We start from the raw sequence: 19,236 nt of genomic DNA, 5'->3' as shown, positions 1-19,236 counted from the left end.
TTAGTCTGGAAAGGACCAGACAGTAATATTTTTGGTTTTGGAAGCTGTATGATCTGCATGGAAGCCACTACACCCTGCACTTATAATGTGAAATGATGGTAGATAATAAACAAATTGCAACTCTATGTGCCAATAAAACTTTATATATAAAAACAAGTCGATAGCTGCATTTGACCCATGGGTTATGATTTGCGTCAGAGATTAAAGAAGTTCGACCAACAATAGTCTGCCTTGTTAGAATTTCTAAAAGTTTAATTTTAAAAATCCATAATAAAATTTTTAAGGATTCTAATGAAATGATAGCTAATCCTTTGGTAAGTCACAGTTTCCAATTCTGTGCTTTCAGCAAAATTGAAAAGATATTATGAAATTGAATTGTTTGGCCTAAAGCTGCCTCCATACATAGTGAACTGCAAACTGACTTGATGTATAAACAGACTGTAACCTGCCCTTGTAACAAGTAATCAAAGCTCAGCCAATCATAAGCAGCCAATTCTTCAAACCAGCCCAAATAAGACAGATGTGAGCTATAATCAATGACGATGTTTCCACTGGCTTCTGTACGTCACCTTTTCTTTGGCTGTAACTATAACTAGCCCATGTGGTGGAGTACAGATTTCTGAACCATTTTTGGTCCAGATCAAGACCTGAAAAACTAGATTTGCTGCAATTTTGTCTTTTAACAGTACTTAATCAAGTTGTTGATGAGCAGATAATTAAAAGTAGTTGTTGATGATTTTTAAAAAATACACTAAAAAGAAAAGTGATTTAGAGTTGACCTTAAGTAAAAATCAACTTTAGACGTAATGGTGGAAAGCAAGGAGGGGTGTTTGTTTTTAAATGTTTAGATAAAACATAACACCACTCTCATTTGACCATGAGAAACACAAAATTCTGGTATATAGTCATAACAAGTACATTCATTTCTAAGTTTTATGACATAATAATTGAGAGAAAAAGGAGAAAGATGGAAGGATTGAAGAAAATGGAGAAGGAGAGGGCATGAGAGTTCCCCACGGAGACAGAATAGAAAACTGAGTGAGTGAGCCTTAGAAGTTCTTGAAGTAAGTTCTCTCTGCCCTTGAAACTCTTATTTGTAGAGCTGAAGTCATAGATTGGGAGACTGTTAACCCTGGAAGTCTTCTCAGCTAATTTCCATGGTGTAAATACTCCCATCAATGCCAATTTTGGGCCACCAACATGATGTCACCAGTCACAAAGTTGGAAAGAGGAAACCCTCACTGAGCTCTGATGAGTAAGAACAGCTCTAGAGCACTGCGGCCCCCAGAGGTCATTTTCTCCAAACCTGTCTTTCATAGATGATGCCCTGAAGCTGAAGAGGAAAAGTACCTTTCTGTATTTACAGACCCTGCAAATGATAGGGCAGAAATTTAAACCCAGGACTTCAAGGTCCCATGTGAATACCTTTCTAATTAATGCATTCTCCCCTTTCATCCTTGTTAATAACACTAATTTTAAAATACATTTCACATTTCCAGATTCCCTTGAAACTAGGGGATGGCTATGTAGACCTGGTTTGAAACAATAAAATGGAAATGGATTAATATTTTTATTTTTAAAAAATGAATTACCTTGTACACAATTTCAGCTTTTTCCCATCTTCTTAACATTGTGAAACTAAGACAATGAAAATATTATAATGACAACAATGGGCTCAGTGGTTTAAATATGGTTTGTCCCCACCAAAACTTATGCTGAGGCTTGGTCCCCATTGCTTACAATGTTGAGAAGTATTGAGGCTTTTAATATTTTTGGTGTGGTTAATGCTTTTCTTACAGCAGTGAGCTCTTGCTCTCACAGGATTAGGTTGGTTACAATGAGAGCGGGTTGTAATAAAGAAGCCTGACACTTCCTCTGCCTCTCACATGCATGCTCTTCTGAACACGCCCCTTGCCATTCTCCTGACATCTATCATGTTATGACACAGCATGAAGCCCTCGTCACCTGAGCTCAAGCGTCTCAGCTTCCAAAACTATGAGCTAAAATGAACTTCTTTTCTTTAAAATGTACTCAGTCTCGAGTAACATAAACCACACTAACACACCTCATGCGTTTGGATTCCTGGCAAGTTCTTTTAGCAGCTGTACCAGCCCTGGGGCTTTCTTCTTTTGTGAAGGAAATGAACCCAGCTTGGTTAAACCTCTGTAGCCAGGTTACTGTTTCCTGCAACCAACTGCAATCCCAGCTGCTGTACCTTGCATCTGTGGTCAGATGGACAACAAATTAGAAACATCCTCCGTGTTTTATGGCTAAAACAGAGATGTGTTTCCTCGTGGAATTCTATGGCTTTGTATATGTGTAAGGAAGTGATTTACATTTTAGTGATGCACTTCAAAACTCTAAAAGTGTCAGTTCCTTTGACAGTCGGCAGCTGTCTGATTGCATTATATTTATTCTTTGAGACGTTGGCCGACTATATTTAATTGGAATCAGTGTATTCTGTGTCTTCTGCAAAAAAAGAAAAGAAAAGTTGTTTTGAAATCATATTCCACTTTGGAAGATCCACTTAACTATATTCTATCTTAAGAATTGAAAACTCTCCAAATTGACTCTACTACAAATACAACCAGAATTAGTACCTTTTTGGAGTAAAATTGACCAGGATTTTTGTTGTATTTTAGACGTGTTACTTCCACAAGAGCCCTCAGGATCTGGTTGTCATGTTTGAACTATCCCACAATAGGATGGGCTGCCTTATAGTACAGCAAGTTCCCCATCATTAAGACATTCATGATATCAGTGTGAGTTTTATCATGTGCCCTAGATGAGAAAAGAAATCTACATGTGTCATCTTCTGGAGCTTCCATGGGGATTTATTTTTCTTTAAGTAAATAAATTTACTAAAATGGCAGCCTTAAACAAGACACATATTCTATAACAATTAGAGTTTTTTTTAAAAAAAACAGAAAAACATATTTAAAGCAAGAGTTAAAAGTTAGACATTTGAGTCTGCTCCTGCATTCCTTCCACTGTTCCTTGTGTCAGTGCTACTCTGCTCTAATTTGTGGTTCCTTGGGGCAGGGGTGCCTTTTTTTCTGTTTGAAACTGTTGCTGCTGAACACTGTCCACACTGTCAGGCACGCTGCTTTAAAAACATAACTGCACAAAGTGTTCAAATCATGCTTTTAGAAATACGAGACAGTGTCTTTCAAGTGGCACCATCATTCTGAAGTGTAATTTGACAACAAATCAAAAATTTTTGCCTACCCACTGCCCTGAGCAGTTCCATTTCTACAAATGTATCATGAATAAGTACAAAACCTAGCAGCACATTTCACAAGAGGAAAAAATTAGAAGACAACCTAGATCCCCAACAATAATCCCCAACAATAAGCAATTAATTAAACCATGCTATGCCTATATAGGGAACGCACTAACAATGGTTGTTAGTGGCATAAGAAAATATTCACAATATGTGAAAAAGCAAAAATATAATATGAACCTACTAGATAAATGTGTATATGGAAGGACATACACCAAAACATAGTATTTTGTAGATAATTGTTACTTTCTTTGTGTTTATCTATGTTTTAAATAAACATATATGACTTGAAATAAGGACTTTTTTTTTTTTTTTTTTGCTGTTGCTGCTGCCACCGCTGCCTCTCACTACTGAGTAAATTATCTTTAATGGTCTTTCATATCTCATCAGAGAGACTGGCAGGAAGAAAGCTCATCAAATGTGAGGATAGCATGTTGCTGAGAGGGATGGCAGACATATGTGATGGCAGGGGATGATGACCAGAATAGGCTAAATCAAATTTAACAGGGCTGGGGACAAAGTCTTGCCTGGGTGGCAGGGAAAGGCTGCCTGTCTGCACAGTTCCATGACTGGGGTGGCTCAAATTTCAAAGCTTTGTGGATGAGAGATGGTCTCCCTCAAAGGCAGGTACCATTAAGAGAATCACATTTAGTGCATTTTAAGAAGGACATGAACACACTGGAACATTTCCTGAGGAAACGGCCAGGACAAGAGATGCCTGGAAGCTGTGAAGTAAGAGGGGCAGCTGAAGAAGTAGGAACTGTTTAACCAAACAAGAAGATAGCATGTCAGATGAAATAGGGGTTAAGACTTACGTTAGAACATTGCATACTGACATTTGGAAGACAACTGATCTGAGGTGCAGAACTAGACTGGTGGAAGTTTCAGGGAGACTAATTTTAAAATAAAGTGAATTTCTTAAATTACAATTATCTCATAATAGGATGGGCTACCTTATAACAGTGAGCTTCCCATCACTAATGACATTCAAGCAGAGAATGGACTGCACTCTACAAGAAATTAAACTTCAAAACCCTCTATATTTCCTTCCAGATCAAAAATATTATGATTCTAAAATAGACAGCCCCCTTGGGGATAGCAGCAAGCCCCACTCACCTGTTCTTGCCAAAAATCCCCTTGTTAGAGATTAACTCCTTTGGTTTCCTCTTCTTTTGGAATTAAGAAACCACTTGAAATAAAACTACATTTTAATCCCTTGTCAGTTATGATCACCTCCATGTAAATGAATCTATAGGTTCTTTTCCAAGAATAGGTTTACAGAATGGTTGGCGAGAGAGATAAAATGTAATATGGCTCTGAGCTATGAAAGCAGCTATTGGGGACCTCTGAAAGGGAGGGAAAGGATGCTCCAAGGAGTAAGTTCACAATCCTGTATATCAACAAACCAACCTGGTTCTTGAAACTCCATTTTCATTTCCACCCCATGGTCCAGTGCATGTGCCAATTACTCTCACTGTTTCTTTAATCCAAGGGTGGTTAATGAGCACCGGACCAGGCTCTCTTCAGCTACAGGAGAGAATGCCCACTCCACAATCGCCAGCCAGCTGTGCTGCTGAAATTAACTTGCTCAGCTGGCCCTCCAAATAAAGCCATTTAAAGAGTGCAATGTACCATAGAAAGCAATTTGTTTCCTTAAGATTTAGTACCCCACGTGAAGATTGATTTTGATTTGAAAGACAGAAGCTACTGCAAGGTGAATAATTTTAAGTTTAACATATTCCTCCGCTCAAGGAACCAAATGCATTAAAATTAGGTGCAAAGTGCTTCTAATTTGTCAATCACTCCTTGGATAATTCTGTTCCTGCATTACCAGGGAAATTGCCCAAGAGACCTGGCTTTTGGCTCCTTTCATCTCCACTATTCTTTTAACTTGATCATGGCTGTAATATGCAAATGTGACTGTACTGCTAGGGGTTGGGTAGAAGAGATCCAAGATAAAGACAGTCTCAAACCTAGATGAAATTTGTCAGGAGGTCAGAGGTGCGACAGGCTTCCTCAGTTCTGTCACACAGCAAGTTGTAAGACAGGGTACTCGATGAAGCAGCCAATGCGGAAGGCATTGCTTTGCATCTGAGTTCTTGGGAATGCAAGCTTTCCTTCTGTCTGTTGCCATGCATTCACCAAGGGTCTGCACTATATCAGACTCTGTTCTTGGCCCTTGGGCACAGAGATGACCAATGCAGAACCAGCTCTTGAGGGGCTCAAACATCAGAGAGGTAAGAAAATCCCAATTTCACCCAGGGAAATAAGTGCTAGGTTGGAGGCAACCCAAGACACTGAGACCATTGAGGAGGGTATCAGTCCCAGACTGAAGACCTGTGGAAGGCCTCTAGAAGGGGGAATGACCTTGAAGAATGGCAGTTACCAGATAGCCTGGGTGGTGCAGGATGTTCCCAGAGAGAAGACTAGGTACAAAGAGCATGCGGAGTCACATCTGGTATTTGTCAGGTTCTTCAGACATGACAAACACCATACTAAGCATTAATAGGTATTTCCTCATTCAACCCTCCCAACAACCCTACATAGTATGCCCTATTACAAGGTCGGTATTGTCATCATACCCACTTCACAAATGAGGAAATTGAGGCATTGAAAAGTTAAATAATGTGTACAAGATAATAGCTTCTAAGTGAAGGAGTTAGAAGTTAAACCCAGTAAGTCTAATACAAAGTCTGTAAATGCCTTGCCTTCTGGAAGACCTGGATTGCTGCAGGAATTCACAGCTGAAGAGCAGGAAAGTGACTCCACGTGGTAGTCGGAGCACAGGCAGACCTACAGGTGGCATTATTCTTGGAATCAGTAAGATAATATTTGAAAAGCCCAACACATAATAAATGATCAAGGAATTTTATCAGTGACAGTAATGATGATGAGTGCTTATAAGGAAATGCAGGGGATACCTCAGCAACTCCCGTGGAGGATCTTTTGGATCATGCAAGATCCAGACATGACCCTGAAGGCAGCAAGGATTCGTGCTAGGTACAGAAGTGGCATGCCTAAGGTTAGCACATAGAAAGGTGAGCACATGGCAGGTGGAAGGCAGAGGGCAGAGGATTATGGATGTGTCCCAGGAGAAACACTAGAACTGCCTGCCAGAGGTGGTGAGCAGGAAAGACAGGAAATAGGGTTTCAGGGAGGAAAACAGACTTAGGGAAAGGCTGTAAGTGGTAACAAAGGGAAATTTTCTGCTTGGGCAATTGGTGGATGTAGTGCCATTTCCAGGACAGGAAATGCAAGGAATGATAATGAATTCTGTTGCAAGATGGCAGTGGGGGATACCCAATAGGTCGATGGAAACACCACATCAAATCCATCTGATTGGAGTGGAACAAAATGAAAGTGCCCACACCTTTATGGTTAGTTACCTCCAGGAACTGTCCAGGATGACCCAGACTCTTGCTCCCAGAGCACAAAAAGAGGCTCCAACATAACCTTTTCCACTTCTCTGAGACAAGGTTCTGAGCTGCTTGCCCTGACCTGTTCCATATGCCATAGCCTAATCTGCTCTCAGAGTTGCCAACTCCTGGTAACTTGATCTGCACGCTACCTACCACTTCAGGTTTTGCTTCCTCCCTAGCTAAACTTCAGATTCTCTCTCTGCTCCCTCACTTTAGGCTGCCTGCCATAGGCCCCCCAACAAAGCTCCTCAACCTTTCAGTCCCCTCTGGCCAACCTCTCTGAGAATCCTGACCTAGGATTACAGAAAAAACTTGGACAGTAAAATAGTGAGATAGAGGGAGTAGGACATCAGGCTGCCAAGGTTTGATTCCTTCCCTGGAGTTCAACAAGCTCCAAACAGCCTTCCCATGTCCATAGCATGATCCAGTGACAAACCTCCCATGAAGACAGTCTCTGGATGACCCTGCCCCAAGTTGAGCATCATTCTTGCTGGACTTAGATTCAAAAATTGCAATCGTTTCCTGAAGGAAGATGTGCACAGAGGGAAAATGAACTGATCTTTGCCGATTGCTCCACCTGCTGTCTTTGCCAGGAGTGAGGCAGGCTGGAGCTGCAGAGAATGTGAGCCTTCTCCTTCTTCATGCTGCTCTTACTTTGGGCCCACTTTAGGTTCTAAGGCCTTCTTCTACCTTTCATCCTGTCCATATCCCAGAATCTACAGTACCTCACACTGGGACTGGCATGTGGGAACAAGGTTAATACACTGGTTGTCATTTACTGAGGCACTACAATGCCAGGCACTATACTAAGCACTCTAGTTGGACATGGTGGTGTACTCCTGTAATCCCAGCACTCAGGAGACTGAAACAGAGGATCTTGAGTTCCAGATCATCCTGGGCTATGTAGCAAGACCCTGTCTGAAAAATAGTAAGTAGTTCACATATATAATCCCAGCTACTCAGGAGGCAGAGATCTGAAGGATTGTAATTTGAGGCCACCCAGACAAAAAGTTAGCAAGACCCCATCTTGACAATGACAAACAAATCAAGCATTGTGACCTGAATCCCAGCTATAAGGGAGGCATAGGTAGGAAGAGCGTGGTCTGAGTTTGGCTCTGAGCCAAAAAAAAAAAAGTATGAGACCCTAACTGAAAAATAACAAAGGCAAATTAAAAAAAAGCTGGAGTCATGGCTCAAGTGGTAGAGCACTTGCCTAGCAAGCACAAGGCCCTGAGTTCAAACCCCAGCACTTCCATAAATAAATGATAGATAGATAGATAGATAGATGGATGGATGGATGAATGGATAGATAGGTAGATTTTTCTTTATTCTATTCATATGTGCATACATTGTTTGGGCCATTTCTCCCCCCTTCCCCCCGCCCCCCCTTACACCCCCAGATAGATAGATAGTATGCACTGCACTTACTACCAGCATTCAGACCAAGCCAGAGCTGGCACTCCCATTTCTTTGTATTATGAGGGGAGCTTAGACAATGATATCCCCTCTTCTCCATATAACATGACCAAGTCTCTTGCATAGTGGCTTTTTTTTGGGCTGAACAAGGATTTGTTGAGCTGAGGAAAAGGGACGCGATGGGCAAAGCCCTTGTGGACAGGACAATCAAGGCCAGAAGAAAAAAAGAGGTTTCCACCAGCAACACGATGATAGCTGGGCATTAACAGTGCATCTTCAAGTCTCAAACAACAAGGTACAGCACAGAGAGAGGAAGAGGGTTGCTCTCCCATTCCCCACCCCATGGGAGGGCAGAGGTATCTGACATGACCATCCCTGAGAGCCACACTGACCAAATCTAATTTGGATAAGTTACTTCTTATGAATTCCTGGGAAGATTCTACAACAACTGCCTTCCTACAACAGACACTCAAATACTCATTTACTCATGACCTAGCAATACATTACAAGTACAAACACCCAATGAATAAAGGATGAATAAACTTCATCTTATACTTAGTATTCAGACTTTGGGACTATCAAAGTCAGATCCTCAAGGAGTAGTGAGTGACTGATCTAGTCTTGGAAATAGTAGGGCAGAGATGGATGGACAAGCAAAGTAGATACAGACTATGTGAGCCATTGGTGAGCGGTTCCAACTCCATGAATGTGTCTTTTGTGGCTTGTCCAGAGTTGCAAGGCTAGAAAATGGAATATCTGTGACTAGAACCCAGGTCTCCAGTCTCCATGCTCAGTACCCTGGTACCTTGGCAATGGATAACAGATTCCTGCCAGGATGCCTGCATTCATTCATTTCCAAAAGAAGGATCAATTGCCACAGCCGGCACTCTGCAGAAGGAAGGCTTACTTCTTACCCTGGACTCCTGATAACAGTGTTGCCTCAGACACTTGATTTCCTAGTATTAATTCCGTTAGAGCCTCTGGAGCTCTTGTGTCAGAAATACTGCAGATTATTGCAAGTTGGTGAAGGAATAGAAACTGGCCAGCATGGACTGACTAATAAGCCGCTCCTTACTCCCTTTCCACACAAAAAGCAAGAACAAACATTGAAGAACAAGGAATCTGGGCCCACCAGCCCAGAGACTGCTAGGCTAACTCACAAATGGGTTCAGTGAGAGCTTTGTCAAAGACAACTGGCACACTGATACATTTGTAACAGAAACAAAGCACCTGACATTGCCTGCCAAAGACCCAGGCTCCCCCCACCACCCCTCACAAAGCCAAGCCTGAGAATGCTTTGCAGGCACATGAAGCCCTTGTCCCTAGATTGCTGAATCACTGTTTAACTTGTACAGTAATGGACTGTCAGTGGGGTCATCTTTCCAGCTGTCTGTTCCAACAGTGACTTAGCAAGAAGAGATTTGATCATTCCTGACAGCAGAGTCTGTGTTCCCAGTAAGGCATGAAATGACAAACAGACACATTTGTAGCAAAGCCTCCCATGTGGATTTGCTTTTGATTATGATGCTTAGGAAAGTCCCTTGATACAAATCTCTTCTTCCTTTAGCTACTCAGGAAATAGCACCATGAAATTTAGGAAAGCTCATTAGAGGAAAAGTTAGAGGGGATGTCTCAGCTCCAAGATATACTTCAGCTGATGCCTACCAACAAGATAGCAGTTCTGCAAAGTGCCATAAAGAGGTGTTTGTAATCATCCATAAGTACATCCATCCAGCAATGATATATGCATGGACCAGTCTGGGAGGGTCCTGAAGGCAGAAATGGTGGAGGGAAGACATGATGTTAACAGCAAGCTGGTTTGGGGCCCCTTCAAAGAAAGCCAAACATACCAGTGGTCTATTCAAGTTCTAGTGATTGCTAAGGAACCCGATTTTGAGGTTGGAATTGTCAGACTTCCTGAGCAGAGACAGTATTCATGGTCAAAAAGGAGCAAACAGAATATCTATGAAGCATTGACCAAGAATGGAGAAGGAGCCCTGCCAATAGCTAGAGAGACATCCAGATCCAGCAACAAGTTAGAATGCAGAAGGGAAACTGAGGCAAGTGCCCAGTGCGATGGATACAGGAAAACTACAGCTCAGGATGTGACAGTGTCTGGCATAAAGTAAATAATTAATTGACATCACTTGATCAGAATCTGTCTTTTTTATTTTTATTAAAATATACATAAAGGACATAAATCTTAGGATCAATAAATTTTTACCTATTGCACACTCATATGTACACACTCTAATGGCTACATAGTACACTTCTAGGTATAGTGTATTACCCCAGAAGGTTTCTCATTTCCCTTCATAATCACAAGGGAACCACTATCCAGGCTTCTATACCACAGATTAGTTTTCCCTGCCTATTTCTGAACTTCATATAAATGGAATCATATAGTATTATATAGTCATTGGTGCCTGACTCGTTTAAATTCAACATAATACTTGACATTCACCCATGTTGCAAACAGTAAATCATTTTTTCATTACAAGTACTCAAAGGTTGGACATACCACTATCGATCTATCCATTCTATATTGACAGATACTGGAGTTGTTTGTCCAGTCTGGGGCTATTGTGTATGATGCTGCTGAGAGTACACCCACATTTGTCTCGTGCTGTTGATGTATGGTGGACATATGCACTCATTTCTCTCTGTTATGTACCCAGAGCTAGAATTGTTGGTTTATAAAGTGGGAATATATTTGACTTTAGGAGATAGTTTGGCCATTATACTTTATATCTTCATAGACATATTTGTACATGAGTCTGCCCTCTGTGTGTGTTCTTAGTAGGTTGACCTGTTTTTTTTTTTTCATTATATAATGTCCCTCTCTGTCTCCAGTAAATTTCTTTGTTCTGAAGTCTACCTAATCTGATATTAATATAGTCACTCCAGTTTTCTTCTGATTAATGTTTATATATCTATTTCCATCCTTTTATTTCCAACTCACTTATATCACTATATTTAAAGTGAGTATTTCATAGAATGCATATCATTGTGTTGTGTTTTCAACCCACTCTTCCAATCTCTGTCTTTTCATTGTTGCACTTAGACTATTTACATTTATGGTGGTTGATATCTTAGGGCTTAAGCCTGACATTTTTGTTTTCTCTTATTTTCATTTCTCTGTTTTTTTCTTTCCTGCCTTCCTGCTGGTTATCTGAACACTATTTAGAACTCCATGTTGGTCTATCTGCAGTGTTTTTTTAATTCTATTTCCTCATATAGTTTTAATGGCTGCTGCAAATATCACATCATATATACATAACTTATCACAGTCTATTGGTGTCATCATCTCACAGGTTTGAGTGAAATATAAAAACCTGCTGCGCATGGTGGCCTATGCCTGTAATCCCAGCATTTGGGAGGCTGATATGGAGGACCAAGGCTAGCCTTGGCTACATGGCAAGTTCCAGTCCAGCCTGGGCTACATACTGAAACACTGTGTTCAAAATGAAAGAGAGAGAGAGAGAATGGGAGGGAGGGAGGAATGGAGGAAGGAAGGAAGAAAGGAAGGAAGGAAAGAAGGAAGGAGAAAAAGAAACCTGACTGTTCTTTATATTCCTTTATTCTTTCACTTATGGATGTCTTAAATATTTACATGTATCTAGAGCTATATCAATATTATAAAATCTGCTTCAACTGTCAAATATTAATTAGAAAACTCAAGCAAAGGAAAGGCTATTGGTTTTGCCTGTATTTTGCTTATTCTTTCATCTTCTTTGTCCCCTTGTTAATGTTCCAAAATTCCTTCATCATTTCATTTGTGTTCCTTGGCCATTCTTTTAGGTGTGTCTGTTGATGACAGTGACCATCACTGACCTTATTCTGAGAATATTCTGGCTTTCTCTTCATTCCTGAAGAGTATTTTTATTGGACACTGTGCTCGCTTTCTTTTCTTTCAGCACCTGGAAGACATTCCACTTCCTTCTTACCACCTCCATTTCTGATGAGAAATATGCTGTCATTCAAGTCTTTTCTGCTTTATAAATGAAGTATTTTTCGTTTTGCTGCTTTCAAGATTTCATTTTTTCAATTGTTTTAAAAAGGTTCAGAAATGTTTGCTGAAGGATTTGAAAGCTACTTTAGTCTTCTTCAGATAATTCTAACATCTCTATCAGTGTTCGCATCTATTGATCATCTTTTTCCATTAAGTTCAAGATCTTCCAATCTCGATATGATGGGCAATTTGGGGGTGAAACCTAGGCATTTCATATGATATTCTGAAATTCTAGGTCTTATTTAAACCTCTGTTTTGGCTGTCTTTTTAGATTAGGGGCAGAGAGTTGGGGCACTGCCTCATTACTGCTAGATGGACACAAAAGTCCAGGTTCCCTGCTTATCTTCTGTTGACATCCAAGGTAAGAGACGCTTTTATATTACTTGCTGGGTAGCAATTGATGCTCCAACTGCCCACATGGTCTCCACTGAAACCAGTTTGTGCTTGATGATTCTGAAAGTCCTGACTCTTCAGCCACCCCAGTAGGAGAAAGTGGGGCCAGGTTAGGGTGAAAGCCCCGGCTCAGCACAGTCTATACTATCACTGTGAGGAACAGTTGGATGGACTCATTTGCCAGTGGAGATAGAAGTTCCAGTTTCTTACTTGGCCTTCTCTGTCACCATCCCCACAAGGGCACTGGGATATCTATTATAACCTGGCCAGAGGAGTAGTCTAGGCTACACACTGGGCCTTGTAGGCCACAGTTTTTTTCTACAGTGTTTGTTTGAAGTGGGAAAGTAATTGCTTAAAAAAAAAAAAAACTTTCTGTCTTGCTAGGCTGCTCTTTTTCTGGTGTTTTGACTACAGAAAGCAGATTTTTTTGTTGAAGCTTTTTTGATCTATGCCTGATGGCATTTCCAGATTGCCAGCTACTTCACTTCAAAGTCTAGAATTTCAGAGGCAAAAATAAAATCCAAAGAACTTGTACCTTGTCACTCCTCAGGTTCTAAGGTCCCTCACTTGCCGACTTTCCTCTCTCCACTTTTCAGGTCTTCTAATGTTTTGTATATTTTTACATAAAGAAAAGTAAATCTAACTCCATCTTACAAAAAGCAGAAGTTCAATTCGATTTTTAATGATAATTAATATTTTTCCAGATAAACAAGAACAAGTTACAAGACTATCAGACTTCCCCTTTTCCAACCCCTTTCTGCTATAGGAACCAAAGATCTTTAACCTGAAAGCTCAGCTGGAGCCCACCCATACCAAACCTCTACCAATCTAACCAGTTACAGGCTGAAGCTGACCTTGCTATCCTAAAACTCAAAGCCACATGCTTATGGAAAATCTGTTCAATTTCATATCTACCGAGTACGAGGCCAGCCACTCAAGCCCTGCCAGGGTGCCCTCTGCAAGAACTTTAACTTCAACCTATTTCTTTAAGCCTTCACTTCTGCCCAGGATTTGCCAAGCCCTCCTTTTGGAGGCAGGCCTTCATCCTGGTACCTCCAATCCTGGGACTTTCCTAAACTAAATGGCAGCCCCAGCCCAGATTCACTGATCAGTTGCCCAGCTTATCTCTAGGTACAACTTCAATCCCAGGGCCTCCTAAAGCTGCATCCCACCCACCAAACATCAGAGATACTTGGACAGCATTAGCACATGTGTCTTGAGCTCACCACACAAGCCTCACCCTTTCCCCTGAAAGCCCACCCCAACCTCTCCCAGATTCCCTCGACTTTAAAACATGTGCAATCTTAACCTCACCGCTCATGGTCTCTGAGACCTTGCACAGGTAATTTCATTTCTCTGTGCCTTAGATTCCTAATCTGTAAAATGGAGCCGGATGTTGGTGGTTCACATCGGTAATCCTAGATACTCAGGAGGCAGAGACCAGGAGGATTGTGGTTCAAAGCCAGCCGGGGCAAATAGTTCAAGAGACCCTAGCTCAAAAAACCCTTCGTTAAAAAATAGGGCTGGTGGAGTGGCTCAAGGCGAAGGCCCTGAGTTCAAGCTCCAGTACCACAAAAAAGAAAAATTGGAAGAAATGCACCTGCCTCAGGTAGCTATGAGGATGGTTAATTGGTAGAATGTATGTGCATCCGCTCCACAGTGAATATGTGGAGATTAAAATATCGAATTTCACTAATAACCAGGACCTGCAAATTAGTGAACCAATGACACATCACTCCACAACCTAGCACAGAACCAAGTTGTTATTGACAACAATTATTAGGAAAAAGCACTCTCACCCATTGTGGTAGAGATATATGACAGTAAAAATTTTTAGATGAAAATTTGGTATTATCTCCTGGGAAATGTACACAGAAGCCCATCGATCTGTGTGATTTTAATTACAGGAATCTATCCTTCAAAAAAAATAAATAATTGCACATGTGCAAAAAAAGGGCTGAATGTGCAAGGATGCTGATTGCAGTATTGTTCATAGTAGTGAGAAAATAGAAGCAACCTAAATGGCCATCAATGGGGGGACAGCTAAATAAACTGTGGTATTCATCTGACGGAGAAGTTTTGCAAAAATTAAAAGAATTAGGCCAATCTCTGCACTTGACCATAACTATATGTCTAAGACTTTCTGAAAAGGAAAAAAATACATTGAAGAATGATATGCATGGTGTGATACTATTTATATTTTTAAACCACAAAACGGTACTACACTTTCAATATTGCTCTCTCTATCTGATCATTTATGCAAAAATCTGGAAGGATAAATACCAGCGTTAGACCAGAGGTTGGAGTAAGCAGCCAGATGTGAGGAATGGAAGCCAAAGGAAATCTGAACCTAACTTTCACTGTTTTATTTACAAAGAGAGGTTCTTTATGTATTAGAGATGTTATTAAAAATGAACAAATAGTACCAGTGTTGGTTTCTTTGTTTGACAAATATACTATGATAACATAAGAGGCTAACAAGTGGGGAAAATTTGGGTGATGAGTATACAGGAACTCTCTGTAATCTCTTTGCTACTTTTCTGTAAATCTGAAAATACTGAAAAATGAAAGGTTTATTTTTTAAAACAGTGAAGAACATTAACTGAAATGCAAAAAAGAAAGCCTACATCACAAGATATTTATGCTATAGACTACTACGTAGCTACAAAATATAAATCAGTAAAATGTCCTGCCATGGAATGATCCTCAAGACAAGAGAAGAAGTCTCAGAAAAATACATACAGTAAATCCCAATTATGCACAAAAGAAAATAGTCCATGAACATGCCTGGTATGTAAATGAGTAGAAAAAAGCATGCAAGTCTATACCCTAAACTAAGCAAACTTCTGTAAAAGGCCAGATAGCAACTATTTTCAGCTCTATGGGTTATCTGGTCTTTTTTACAACTATTCAACTCTGTCATTGTAGCATGAAACCAGGCCTTTAGAATATGCAACGGAAAGGTTATGGCTGTGTTCCAACAAAACTTTATTCATAAAAACAATTTCCAGGATAGATTTGGCCATGGAAAATAATTTTCCAACCCCTATTAGAGTAAAGAGTGAATTGTTTGTTACTAAAATAATTTCAAAGTATTATTTATATTAAATAATAATATCTAATAAAGACTGTCTTAATGCAGTGCCAGGTATAGAGCAGTGTTTCATAAATTTTGCTTCCTATCCCCTTCATCCACCACCATCCTGCAACTGAAATCCCAGCATGCCTGCATGGTTAACCTGCCAAGTCATTATAATTACCGTGCCACGCAACCCAGGGTGCCATTCCCGTTTTGAGATTATAAACCAGCTGCGGGTGGAGGGAAATGAGAATACAGCAGGTGCCACAGTTCAGCATTGAAATAAGCTCGAAGTCCCCTGTCTGCTCTCCCCTCCTACAGAGGCTTCCCAGGGGGCCCAGCCAGGTACAGGAATCTTCCAGAAATCTCTGGGCCCTCTAAGGGAGAACTGCTGAGGAGTGTGTTAATTGGCAACCTGCCTGAGTGACAGTTATATTCAGGAATGATTTGCAAATGGCATTCTCCCGGAGCTTATTAGGGGACTCATTAACAGTACAACAGTACATTACTTTCTGAAGTTCTGATCTAAGCAGAAAATTAAAATTATTTGCTAAATGACCTAATAAAATTGAATAAAATGTGCTGAGAAAATGAAAACCGCCATAAATCATCCTACAGAATTTGGCTAAAAAATCATATCTCATTCCTGCCACTAAAAGGCAGCACTGTGCAGCCTTGGATAAGCCTGGCCTGTGACTCAACAATCCCACCTGCAGAATGGCTCAGTGGGCAAGGAGAGCTAACCTCCATGCCAAGCTGGAGCTGATAACTGGAGCTCATATCCCAGGCTAAAAGTTCAGGGCTACTTGCACCTCCCACATGTGTACCCCATTAAGCCACCTAAGTTCAGGTCTCTCCTGTCCTCTGTTACTTCAGCTATTTCTAACTGATCTCCCTTTCTCCTAACTACCCACTCCAACACAGTTTCCATAATTTCCACCAAACTGCTCCTCCCAAAATGCATGTCTGATTTTGTCACACTCCTTCTTAGGAAAAGTTCAGGAGCAAGCAACCCATTGCTCAAATCCATTCAGTGATTGTAAAAGTGCAGTCCCTAAACCAGCAGCCTCACTGGGGCACATATTAAAAATGCAAGTGTTCAGGTCCCATGGAAATCCATGATTCAAGAACTCTAGAGGTGGTACCCATCCCTTGCAGGGATTCCTAGGCATGCTCAGATTTAAGAGTCACTGTTCAGTAGCATGACATAAAAGAAATTCTGCAGTCTGGCCTTGATTTTCCTGACTTCCTGTACTTACTTCCACCCACCCCAGCTTCTCAACCACCCAGCTTTCCGGCCCATGCAAAACAGACTGAGAGTTTGCAACTGCTGTTGGGAAGCCCCAAGCAAAGCCTCTTTGCTTGGTGAGCATCACATCCTTCAAAGATCCAGCATGAAAACATCCACTTATTTTCCCATTTGAAGGACCTACTTGCTTATAGTAGTCCCAAAGTTAGCTCTTCAGCTGGTCTGAAAAACAGCTTTTTCTGAGAATCCCAGGAAGGTAATTTTCTTCCTCATCAGTCTGCACTTAGGTTTCTGTGTTTCCCTTAATGTCTGTTTAGACTGGCTGCCTTACTCAACTGAGGAACCGGGGCCAAAACTGACATCTTCCCAGGACCTCACATTGAACCTGGGTGGGAGTTAGTGCTTAGAAAACACTGGCATAAAAAAAAGAATCTTATCAACTGGATGTATGGAGAAAATCCCAAAAAATCAGTGCAATTCACAGACACATTTGGTTTTACATGCTCCCAAAGAGACACAGATACTCAAAACAGCAAGCTCCCTCTTCTCCACCCCCACCCCCACCATGGGATGGTAGCATTTTGACTCCATGAGCTGCATACAAATGATCAAACAAGCTCACACATGTTTTTAGCATAAGCTAACAGCTCACTTAGCTGGGAAAGATGTGAGCACAGAGGTGTTGCCAGCCAGCATAGGCAGAGTTTGCAGCAGCCAGCAGAGGCCCAGATGTTCAGCAGCCTCCCTCTGGGCATTTGAGGCCCAGATGATAGATTTATCAACACAGGACACATCTGAACTTATTCAACTTAGCAAGAATCAAAATCATTTCTAACAGGCAGCATCTAAAACCGTTTAACTCATTCATCTCTTTGGGAAATGTACACCCTTCTAGAAGACGTGTGTGGAACATAAACCCCCAACACATTTGAATCAGCACCAGCCTCAGACTCTCAATTGTGGCACCCCGATAGTTGACCTAGGAGAGACTGTGGAACCCTAAACCTATACTTTTGGAGTTGAGAAAGAGACCTCAAAAGTCACCTTGTCAAATTTCCTACTGCCTCCTGAAAGCTCGCAGACAGCATTATCCTCAACAAGCTTTTGACCTATCTCCATGGAGATAGACTCACACCTTCCCAAAAGTTACCTCAAAGTGTACCATTGTCTCCTGATTGTCCTGGACTATCACATCTTAAACCATGAGAAGAAACTTAAGTGCCATTTTACTCAGTGATTATGGCCCCAAGATCCCTGAGCTACTGTCATTATTTTTTTTTAAATCATTATTTACCGAAAATCAGGCTGCCATATGCATTATATTTCTAGGCGAAAAAAAAAAATATTCTCTGAAAACATTATGGCCCCAAAAAAGACAAGTTGATTGAAAGAGGCCCATCTATTAAAAAGGTAGACACCTACAATTTAATGTGTCTCTTTTTAGGGATGAGAAAAACAAGGCCCAGAAAGATAGGTGAGATGTCCATAGTCGTGCAGCTAAACAGAGTAGCAAGTACAAGAAGTTAGGTCCCCTATCTTGCAGTGGTGTTTTCTTAGCAATATAACTAGCTTTTATTCATAAAAGTAGAAGAGGGAGGTCCCTGGACCCACGATGTCAGCATCTCCTTGGAACTCATTAGAAATGCAAATTTGGGGCAGACTTTCTGAATCAGAAACTCAGGACATGGCCCAACTATTTGTATCTTAACAAGTTCTTCAGGTGATTCAGACACACTGGAGAGCTTAAGAACCACTGCTATGAAAAAGAATGTCATTAGCACCTGAAGTCTTGCTCAGCTCAGGATGAAGGATGCACCTTGCAGCACCATGACATAAAGACATCAGAGACTCTGGTTTGCAAACAAGAAGCCATCTTGGAAGCTTAATGCAAACTGCCTAGCTAAACAAAAGTCCCCACTATTGCATGCCTGATGGTTAATTTTGTATGTCAACTTGACTAGGCTATAGAACCCAGACATTTTGTCAAACATTAGTCTGGATATTGTTAAAAGTATTTTTTACATGATATTAACATTTAAATCAGTAAACTTTGAATGAAACCGATTACTATCATGTGAGTGGCTTCATGGGAAGGTCCCTAGGATCAGTTGACAGAGGAAAAGAAAACAGTCCTGTTCAAAACATGGTTCTGCATGATAAGCAGGCATCACCCAGAAGTGTACAGCTGCAGCAATACAGCTCCTTTCAGGGACATCCCTGAAGGGCAGTGGTAGAGGGGAATTCTCCCAGACAGAACTTCAGGCAGTGCACCTAGTTGTTTATTTGGAAGAACAAATGAAATGGCCAGATGTGTAATTAATTACCAAGTCAGGGACTTGGAAGGAACACTATTGGAAAAGTGATGACAAGAAAGTCTGGGGAAGA

Source organism: Castor canadensis, chromosome 5 (genome assembly GCF_047511655.1).
Source record: "Castor canadensis chromosome 5, mCasCan1.hap1v2, whole genome shotgun sequence".
Lineage (NCBI taxonomy): Eukaryota > Metazoa > Chordata > Mammalia > Rodentia > Castoridae > Castor > Castor canadensis.
The sequence above is the reverse complement of the archived record's forward strand: the minus strand, read 5'-3'. Positions refer to the sequence as shown.